Source organism: Salvelinus namaycush, chromosome 21 (assembly GCF_016432855.1).
Source record: "Salvelinus namaycush isolate Seneca chromosome 21, SaNama_1.0, whole genome shotgun sequence".
NCBI lineage: Eukaryota > Metazoa > Chordata > Actinopteri > Salmoniformes > Salmonidae > Salvelinus > Salvelinus namaycush.
The window spans coordinates 55333430-55344296 of NC_052327.1; the positions used below are offsets into that span (position 1 = coordinate 55333430).

Genomic DNA, 10867 nt, shown 5'->3' on the forward strand with positions numbered 1-10867 from the left:
TTATTCAGTCACAGAACAAATAGTATATTTTACACACTCGAGCCTATAGTGCTGTGCACTACTTTTGACCAGGACCCCATAGGGTTGTGTTCAAAAGTACACATGATGACAGGGAATAGGCTGTCATTTGGTAGAGCCTGGAGCACCGACAGATCACTGCTGGGTTACATTACAGATTACAACTATGAACCAACCAGGAACTACTAGAATTCAATGACATCACTTTATTCACACAAACTACTAGAATACATAAACAATCACCAAGACAACACATCCGTTTTATAATACAATTTATTGAATTTATTTTAAAAGAGGACGGAACATTAGATTTGAATCATTCAAACAGAATAGGGCCCGGTTTCCCAAAAGCATGTTAAGGATAAATGAATCGTTAGACCCTTCGTAGGAACATCGTACAATTTCCCGAGCGGTTTCACAAAACCATTGTTATTAACATTGCACTGGAAAACGCTCGTAAATCTAATAAACTACCTCAGACCACTCCGAGAACAGCTAAATGCGTCCGTACATGTTTTTAAAAATATTTTTAATAAACAATCTCCGGTAAAACATGAACCTAGAATCACATGTGTTTTTCCGTCTGTGACCGCCGATAACATCTGAACAAAGTTGACTACAAATACAAAGTTGCCAATGCCTTTGCAATTTATACAAACAAGCGACGAATACAAATATGCTTCTAATGCAAAACGATGACTGTTTTAAAATATAAACAGTAGGCTCTAGGACCATTTTAATCATATTGAAATACATTTAATGTTCAATCAACTGAATTATATTTTGTTACTTGAAGGCTACTGTCTGAAACTAAACCAATTCACCTTGGTGGTGTGCAGACTGGTTTTATATTATTCTTAACGAATTCACACAAAACAGAAAAAAATGCAACAATTTGTCTGTGAAACTATATATACACTGCTCAAAAAAATAAAGGGAAAACAACACAATGTAACTCCAAGTCAATCACACTTCTGTGAAATCAAACTGTCCACTTAGGAAGCAACACTGATTGACAATAAATTTTACATGCTGTTGTGCAAATGGGATAGACAAAAGGTGGAAATTATAGGCAATTAGTAAGACACCCCCAAAAAAGGAATGGTTCTGCAGGTGGTGACCACAGACCACTTCTCATTTCCTATGCTTCCTGGCTGATGTTTTGGTCACTTTTGAATGCTGGCGGTGCTTTCACTCTAGTGGTAGCATGAGACGGAGTCTACAACCCACACAAGTGGCTCAGGTAGTGCAGTTCATCCAGGATGGCACATCAATGCGAGCTGTGGCAAAAAGGTTTGTTGTGTCTGTCAGCGTAGTGTCCAGAGCATGGAGGCGCTACCAGGAGACAGGCCAGTACATCAGGAGACGTGGAGGAGGCCGTAGGAGGGCAACAACCCAGCAGCAGGACCGCTACCTCCGCCTTTGTGCAAGGAGGTGCACTGCCAGAGCCCTGCAAAATGACCTCCAGCAGGCCACAAATGTGCATGTGTCAACATATGGTCTCACAGGGGGTCTGAGGATCTCATCTCGGTACCTAATGGCAGTCAGGCTACCTCTGGCGAGCACATGGAGGGCTGTGCAGCCCCACAAAGAAATGCCACCCCACACCATGACTGACCCACCGCCAAACCGGTCATGCTGGAGGATGTTGCAGGCAGCAGAACGTTCTCCACGGCGTCTCCAGACTCTGTCACGTCTGTCACGTGCTCATGTGCTCAGTGTGAACCTGCTTTCATCTGTGAAGAGCACAGGGCGCCAGTGGCGAATTTGCCAATCTTGGTGTTCTCTGGCAAATGCCAAACGTCCTGCACGGTGTTGGGCTGTAAGCACAACCACCACCTGTGGACGTCGGGCCCTCACACCACCCTCATGGAGTCTGTTTCTGAACGTTTGAGCAAACACATGCACATTTGTGGCCTGCTGGAGGTGGTACTCTCCTCAGACAGTCTGCTACACCTGCAACGTGGTACTCTCCTCTGACAGTCTGCTACACCTGCAAAGTGGTACTCTCCTCAGACAGTCTGTTACACCTGCAAAGTGGTACTCTCCTCAGACATTCTGCTACACCTACAAAGTGGTACTCTCCTCTGAGACAGTCTGTTACACCTGCAAAGTGGTACTCTCCTCTGAGACAGTCTGCTACACCTGCAAAGTGGTACTCTCCTCTGAGACAGTCTGCTACACCTGCAAAAGTGGTACTCTCCTCTGAGACAGTCTGCTACACCTGCAAAGTGGTACTCTCCTCTGAGACAGTCTGCTACACCTGCAAAGTGGTACTCTCCTCTGAGACAGTCTGCTACACCTGCAAAGTGGTACTCTCCTCAGACAGTCTGCTACACCTGCAAAGTGGTACTCTCCTCTGAGACAGTCTGTTACACCTGCAAAGTGGTACTCTCCTCAGACAGTCTGCTACACCTGCAAAGTGGTAATCCTCTGAGACAGTCTGTTACACCTGCAAAGTGGTACTCTCCTCTGACAGTCTGCTACACCTGCAAAGTGGTACTCTCCTCTGAGACAGTCTGCTACACCTGACAGTTCCTGAATAACAGTCTTTATGAACCCATCATAACAGAACCAGTAGAAAGGGAGAATACAGCCTGGTCCAACAATGGGCTGGTTGTTCTCTGAACGTCCTTCTGTAAAAAAAATTGTGAAGAAATAGTTCTTCAAGAAAGATTTTTTTACATTCACAAGCACTTGTGGTAATCTTAGTACAGTAACACAATGTTTGTCTTCATTGAGTAGCCAAGCTATCGGTCAATCCACAGACATCTTGGATATCTCAGTTACAATCACATGCTTCTGAAACTTCACAAGAGATAAAACTAAGGTGATAAAAATCAAGAGGATTTAGGCTGCTTCTCCATTCAATTAGAATTCTAAAAGTTATTAGTAAGACAAGAGAGATTCAATATCTCCCAGATAAAAGCACAGATTTGCAGGACACAGCCTGTCTGAAAGCATAATATCTCTTATCCACCTTTATGTTTGGATGTTCAGGGAATACAAGATAAATGATACTTAAAGGTTGATTTAAATTGGTAGATAAGTGATTTGGCATTGTTGGGCTCCCGAGCGGCACAGCGGTCTAAGGCACTGCATCTCAGTGCTAGAGGCGTCACTACAGACACCCTGGATTGATTCCAGTCTGTATCACAACCGGCCGTGATTGGGAGTCCCGTAGTGCGGTGCACAATTGGCTCAGTGTCGTCCGGGTTTGGCCCGGTCGGTAGGCTGTCGTTGTAAATAAGAATTTGTTCTTAACTGACTTGCCTAGTTAAATAAATGAGTTGAGAGGAGGAAACAAAAGAAGATGAGGAAGAGGAGAAAGTTGGAGGAAGAGGAGGAGGTGTGGTGAGCTTTAGTGTTAATACTGGAGAAAGGCCTGTCCCAGTCTCCGCTGTCTATGTACCACCAATGTCAATATAAATATCAAAACAGATACCAAACATTAAGAAACTATAAGGAATAGAAGAGTAACTGCAGTGAAATAAGCCAGGGACCTGTGGAAAGAAGCCCCCTGATCTCCCCGTGTCCGCCAGCAGGGGAGGACACAACACCTCAGCTCGTGCTGTATGGGGTGGACCGAAGGCCGATTCCACCAAGCTCTGGCTCACCCTCAGGTGTCTGAAGGACACACTGTGGTCCTCTGACAACTTGTTGGTAGGGAAACGGGTGGAGACCCCCCACCAGGTAGTGGCCTTGAGAGCCACGGAAGCCCTGAGGTGGTATGGACAAAATAGTCTCGACCCCAGACAAAGTATCACCCACAACATCTAAGGTCCCGGCCGCCACGGCCTGACAGTGCTGCGGCGCCTAGGGGAGGGATCTCTTCTGGGCCCTGAAGGATGGGGGCGGAGTTGATTCGGAAGAGCAGGAGGAGGCAAATTTGATAAGGACTCACCCCATTCCTCCACAAAGGAGAGAAGACCGCTTTTTTAATAATGGGATTTTTAAACCGTTTTATGTCTTTAAAAAGGTATACTCTTGTTTGAATTATATGTGCACATTTTAAATGGCTTTTACAGATTGGATATTTTTAAAATTAATTATTTCTTAGGTTATTTTATTGTTTTAATAACAACATGTACTTTTAACATATTGTAGCGACCCGCACAGACAGCTGTGTGTTATGTGTTAGGCTAGTAGGTGGTTGTGTTGTACTGACCAGTACACAGTGTTCGCGGTGTCCGACATGTCAATCAACCTGCTATCTGCCAATCACGGGAATGCCTGGAATGTTCTGATGCCGGGCATCGTGGTGGTTGGCGGAGTGGCGTGGAGGGGGGTTGGGCAGGGGGGTGGAGCATTGGAAGTTAAGACCAGGTTCACCCTTTGTTCTCCCTCTTACGTTTGGGCTTCACAAGAGAAGGTCACGGTTGGCTTGTGGGTTATCTTTCATTTATTTGGCGTGGGCTACGGCCAAACAGTAGCCTGTGTAAAGTTAGGTTAATAAACCGTCAATTCGTAAACTCAAACCTCTGTCTGGATAATTGTTCCTTTATGATCTAGTCAGGTCATTACATTGGTGTCAGAAGTAAAAACGTCGATAAAAGTTAGCCAGCTAGCTAGCTGACTTCTGTGGCTAGCTACCGTAGGTGAGAACGGGGTTGAAAATGCTTCGAGGGAATCCGAAAGTGAAGGTGGAGGTAGGGGACGATTATGGCCAATGAGGTACGTGTGAATGGACGTCGGTGGGTCTGGCTGAGGAGATCGCCAGGGCATCGGAGCCCAGAGGCCGCTTGAGGGAGGACATTAGAGTGATGGCGGCTGAAGCGGGCATGAGCGCTTTGTCGACTGCTTCGCGCCGATTCTGGTGGGCGGACCGAAGGTGTGACGTCGACGAGGAATCTGGGGCTCAGGATGTAAACAAACATGGCGGCGCCCAGTTCCCAGTTGCGTCCCTAGCTGTTAAGACCCCGAAGTATTCCGGTAAGGCGGATTGGGAAGCTTTTCATGCTCAGTTTGAACTGTTAGCTCATTTTAGTGGCTACTGGCAGGTGCCCCTCTCCCCAGAGGCCAGAGCCAAAACTGTGTTCTCCACTAACAGAGGACACTGTCAGTTCAAGGTCCTGTGTTTTGGCCTGTGCAACGCTCCAGCTACTTTTGAGCGTTTGATGGACAGGGTGCTGGATGGCATCCCCGACAGCAGTGTCTGGTATACCAGACACGGCTCGGTATGAGTAATTTAGGAGGGCAACTTTATAAAGGCCTCCTCACAATGGCCTTATCATACAAGGCTCTACAGACAGATTTAAAAATACATAGGCTATTTTTGCGTTGATGATGAAGTCAAGTAATCCCCAGTTTACAATTGGCTCATTCATCCCCCTCCTTTCCCCTGTAACTATTCCCCAGGTCGTTGCTGCAAATGAGAATGTGTTCTCAGTCAACTTACCTGGTAAAATAACGGTAAAATAAAAAATAAAATAAAAAAGTGGTTCAACATTCAAGTGTATTTTATTGACAACATAGAACTGCTTGTACAAGGCGACGGTCGGTGGAAGTCTGTCGCCACCAAGTGGACAATTTGTTTTGTTCCCTTGTGGCATCAACGCTTCTTGAGATATTTTATAAAAGATAAAATGTTATGTCAATATTATTATCTGCAAATTGTTTCTCCCACCCGTATTTGATAGATTATTACTCCAATTTAGCTGTAAATCTGGTTTTAACTCAATAAGGATTTGTCTAGTTTCCGATTGGAGGGCGGATGACCGCGTGACTTTGTATCCTACCAATGTGTTACATTGTATCAGTGAAAAGTGTCTTTTCCCGACGTTGATCAAATCCCGATCTATGCCACCATTTTTTAACAGCATCATAATCTTTGATATTTGATGTAAAGTTTACATAGCTCATTTGGCTGTAAGCGTTTCCGGATTTGACGTGTCTGAGAACGGCACCTTCCTCCCGAAAGCATTGCGGTATCGCTTCTCGGCCTTTTGGCTAAGATCAAGTGTAGTATCTGTTGTTGTATTTTGCCGTCTTCTGTACACAAATGTCATAATTTAATCAAATTCTGGCTGTCTGTACCGTTAAGGTTCATGGTGGAATGGGATAATAGTAAGCCAAAAGCTGAAAGTATCCCATTACATTTTAAGAAAATAGTGGAATGGGCAAAGAAAACCCCTGTCTGCAAAGTAAAAGAAAACGTAATCAACCACAGATTGCTATACGAAAAATTAATAGAAAATTGTCGTCCTAGAGACCGATTACCAATATCGCCTTCCACCTGGCTACGGACACAATTAAAAGGTTTAGACAACAGACTGAAAGATTTTAATTGGCTTGTTTTACACAGACGTCTTCCGGTCAGATCAACATTATATGATCATAATTTGACCCTGAATAAATTTTGTCCCAGGGACAATTGTTTTGCAATTGAAACAATTCCCCATGTTTTATGGGAATGTTCTTTTGCCAAATTGGTTTGGAGAAAAATTAAACAATTTTTTGAGATTTTAAAAAACATTGATTATGAAGGGGTAGCCAAACTTGAACTAAAAAATGTGGAAAGGGTGCAATTATTAGCATTAGTGACTCTGGTGTCCCTTATCAAGACCAAACTTTGGGAGGCCAGATGTGGTGCGGTCAATGACACCCTCAAGTGGTCACCGACGGGATTAGTTGAATTTATAAAACAGGACATTTGGAAAAGAATACATTTCGAAATAGATAAGTGGGGCATTGTATCAGTGAAACAGAAATGGAAAGGGGTTTACCCTTCACTTTAAATGTTTTTAGAGCCAATTGAAATGTAGGCTAAGCCTTTGTACATATTTGATATACACTGAGGTTTATTCAGAATTCACTTTGGTATATGTATATGTTTGTATTTATAGAATTCTTTGTATTGTTTTTTGGAGATTATTAGAGGCAAGTTAAACTTGAATGTAATAATACTGGTCAGGTTATGCAGAACAGCTTTTTTTGAGTAGTCTTGCTATTGTTATATTGTTACACTACTTTTGGATACTGTTTTTATGAATCGATGTCATGTAATGCACTGATTTTGTAATTGTATTTCAATGAGAAATGTAAATAAAAATTCTTTTTCCAAAAAAAAAAAAAAAAAAAAATCTGTTCTTATCAGTTTAATATCTGATACGTCCCCTATCTGGGGACCATATATTAAATTGATTTTTGGAATAGGGAGATGGAATAGGGGCTTGCTCCGTCCACTCCACGCATCGACCTGGTATTGCAGTACCTCCAGGAACGGTGCACCCCCTGCCGTTGTAAAGAAAAAGCAGACGAAGCCAACCGGATGGTTCGTTTATTATAGTCATGATGGATATTGCGTTTAATTAAGCAAGTCTATGTCACTAGATAGTGTTCAGTCACCCATTTAATCAAAACAAATTCAAATAGTTTTTGATGCTTTAATGCCGTTTTTATGTGTATAATATGATGTACAAAAATATATATGAGCTGTTTTCAAAGAAAATGCAACAATAAAACTTTTCCATAAGAAAATATATGTTCTCTGGGAGACCCGCCAGGGACCTGTGGAAGAAAACAGGCCCTGATCTCATGTCCGCCAGCAGGGGAAGACCTAACGCCCCAGCTCGTGCTGTTATGGGGTGGGCCGAAGGCCTCCACAAAGCTCTGGCCCACCCTCACGTGTCTGAAGGACGCACTGTGGTCCTCCCGCAACCTGCTGGTAGGGAAACGAGTCCCTCATGGTGTACTCTTGTACTATTTCAATCAGGAAACAACTGTCTTTACCTACTAGTTTTTTTGGAACAAGGTTGTCGAGTTTCAAAACAGCGTCCATAAGACCTACAGAGCTGTTGCAAAACAGGAAATGGATTTTCAAAATGTAGTTGTCTTTTTAAAACATAAATACATTCATCAAAAGAACACGACTGCTTGCAACAACAAAAAAGATTAACGCGACTATACTTGTCTCGTGTCCAAGCGGACAAAACAGGAAGTTAGTTTTGTATTTTAAAAATCCCAGTAGATCTATACATTTTCTTTGCAGTCACTAAAATCATGATGATCAAAATTGGAAGTGCAACTATCCAAAGGTACAGAATTATGGGAAATGACTCTCACTAAGCATATTTCACCAAACAATATTACAAATCAAATTTGATACCTGATTTCAAAAAAATATTTCAAAAATAATCAGATTGTGTGTGTGATTCATTCATCAGATGTACTAGGTGGGTATAGGAAGAAGAAAACCTCAAGTATAAAAAGCAAGGCAGGTATAAATGCAATACTTCCAAGTGCACAATAACACCTGCTGGTTCAGGCTCTCTTCCCATTTCCACCTGAGATCTGCAGAGTTATCATCGTGGACAGGTACGCCCCAGTGGATGACAGATCTGCAGAGTTATCATCGTGGACAGGTACGCCCCAGTGGATGACAGATCTGCAGAGTTATCATCGTGGACAGGTACGCCCCAGTGGGTGACAGATCTGCAGAGTTATCATCGTGGACAGGTACGCCCCAGTGGGTGACAGATCTGCAGAGTTATCATCGTGGACAGGTACGCCCCAGTGGGTGACAGATCTGCAGAGTTATCATCGTGGACAGGTACGCCCTAGTGGATGACAGATCTGCAGAGTTATCATCGTGGACAGGTACGCCCCAGTGGATGACAGATCTGCAGAGTTATCATCGTGGACAGGTACGCCCCAGTGGATGACAGATCTGCAGAGTTATCATCGTGGACAGGTACGCCCCAGTGGATGACAGATCTGCAGAGTTATCATCGTGGACAGGTACGCCCCAGTGGATGACAGATCTGCAGAGTTATCATCGTGGACAGGTACGCCCCAGTGGATGACAGATCTGCAGAGTTATCATCGTGGACAGGTACGCCCCAGTGGATGACAGATCTGCAGTTATCATCGTGGACAGGTATGCCCCAGTGGGTGACAGATCTGCAGTTATCATCGTGGACAGGTACGCCCCAGTGGATGACAGATCTGCAGTTATCATCGTGGACAGGTACGCCCCAGTGGATGACAGATCTGCAGAGTTATCATCGTGGACAGGTACGCCCCAGTGGGTGACAGATCTGCAGAGTTATCATCGTGGACAGGTACGCCCCAGTGGATGACAGATCTGCAGAGTTATCATCGTGGACAGGTACGCCCCAGTGGATGACAGATCTGCAGAGTTATCATCGTGGACAGGTACGCCCCAGTGGATGACAGATCTGCAGAGTTATCATCGTGGACAGGTACGCCCCAGTGGATGACAGATCTGCAGAGTTATCATCGTGGACAGGTACACCCCAGTGGATGACAGATCTGCAGAGTTATCATCGTGGACAGGTACGCCCCAGTGGATGACAGAGCTGCAGAGTTATCATCGTGGACAGGTACGCCCCAGTGGATGACAGATCTGCAGAGTTATCATCGTGGACAGGTACGCCCCAGTGGATGACAGATCTGCAGAGTTATCATCGTGGACAGGTACGCCCCAGTGGATGACAGATCTGCAGAGTTATCATCGTGGACAGGTACGCCCCAGTGGATGACAGATCTGCAGAGTTATCATCGTGGACAGGTACGCCCCAGTGGATGACAGATCTGCAGAGTTATCATCGTGGACAGGTACGCCCCAGTGGATGACAGATCTGCAGTTATCATCGTGGACAGGTACGCCCCAGTGGGTGACAGATCTGCAGAGTTATCATCGTGGACAGGTACGCCCCAGTGGATGACAGATCTGCAGAGTTATCATCGTGGACAGGTACGCCCCAGTGGATGACAGATCTGCAGAGTTATTATCGTGGACAGGTACGTCCCAGTGGATGACAGATCTGCAGAGTTATCATCGTGGACAGGTACGCCCCAGTGGATGACAGATCTGCAGAGTTATCATCGTGGACAGGTACGCCCCAGTGGATGACAAATCTGCAGAGTTATCATCGTGGACAGGTACACCCCAGTGGGTGACAGATCTGCAGAGTTATCATCGTGGACAGGTACGCCCCAGTGGGTGACAGATCTGCAGAGTTATCATCGTGGACAGGTACGCCCCAGTGGGTGACAGATCTGCAGAGTTATCATCGTGGACAGGTACGCCCCAGTGGATGACAGATCTGCAGAGTTATCATCGTGGACAGGTACGCCCCAGTGGGTGACAGATCTGCAGAGTTATCATCGTGGACAGGTACGCCCCAGTGGATGACAGATCTGCAGAGTTATCATCGTGGACAGGTACGCCCCAGTGGATGACAGATCTGCAGAGTTATCATCGTGGACAGGTACGCCCCAGTGGATGACAGATCTGCAGAGTTATCATCGTGGACAGGTACGCCCCAGTGGATGACAGATCTGCAGAGTTATCATCGTGGACAGGTACGCCCCAGTGGATGACAGATCTGCAGAGTTATCATTGTGGACAGGTACGCCCCAGTGGGTGACAGATCTGCAGAGTTATCATTGTGGACAGGTACGCCCCAGTGGGTGACAGATCTGCAGAGTTATCATTGTGGACAGGTACGCCCCAGTGGGTGACAGATCTGCAGAGTTATCATCGTGGACAGGTACGCCCCAGTGGGTGACAGATCTGCAGAGTTATCATCGTGGACAGGTACGCCCCAGTGGGTGACAGATCTGCAGAGTTATCATCGTGGACAGGTACGCCCCAGTGGGTGACAGATCTGCAGAGTTATCATCGTGGACAGGTACGCCCCAGTGGATGACAGATCTGCAGAGTTATCATCGTGGACAGGTACGCCCCAGTGGATGACAGATCTGCAGAGTTATCATCGTGGACAGGTACGCCCCAGTGGGTGACAGGGTTGGGGTCAATTCCATTTCAATTCAGAAAGTAAATCCCCAAAAAATGTTCCTCATTGAAAAGCATTGCAGATAA

The 10867-nt window shown here is 45.3% G+C and overlaps 1 non-coding gene and 1 pseudogene across 1 annotated transcript; both read left to right on the forward strand.

The window, feature by feature from the left end:
• Window positions 1–5947: 5947 nt before the first annotated feature.
• On the forward strand, window positions 5948–6116 carry LOC120066811 (annotated as a pseudogene).
• A 952-nt stretch (window positions 6117–7068) lies between these two features.
• LOC120066902 lies at window positions 7069–7253 on the forward strand. Its single transcript, XR_005478878.1, has one exon. It is a non-coding gene; the product is annotated as a U2 spliceosomal RNA (small nuclear RNA).
• The last annotated feature ends 3614 nt before the right edge of the window (window positions 7254–10867 follow it).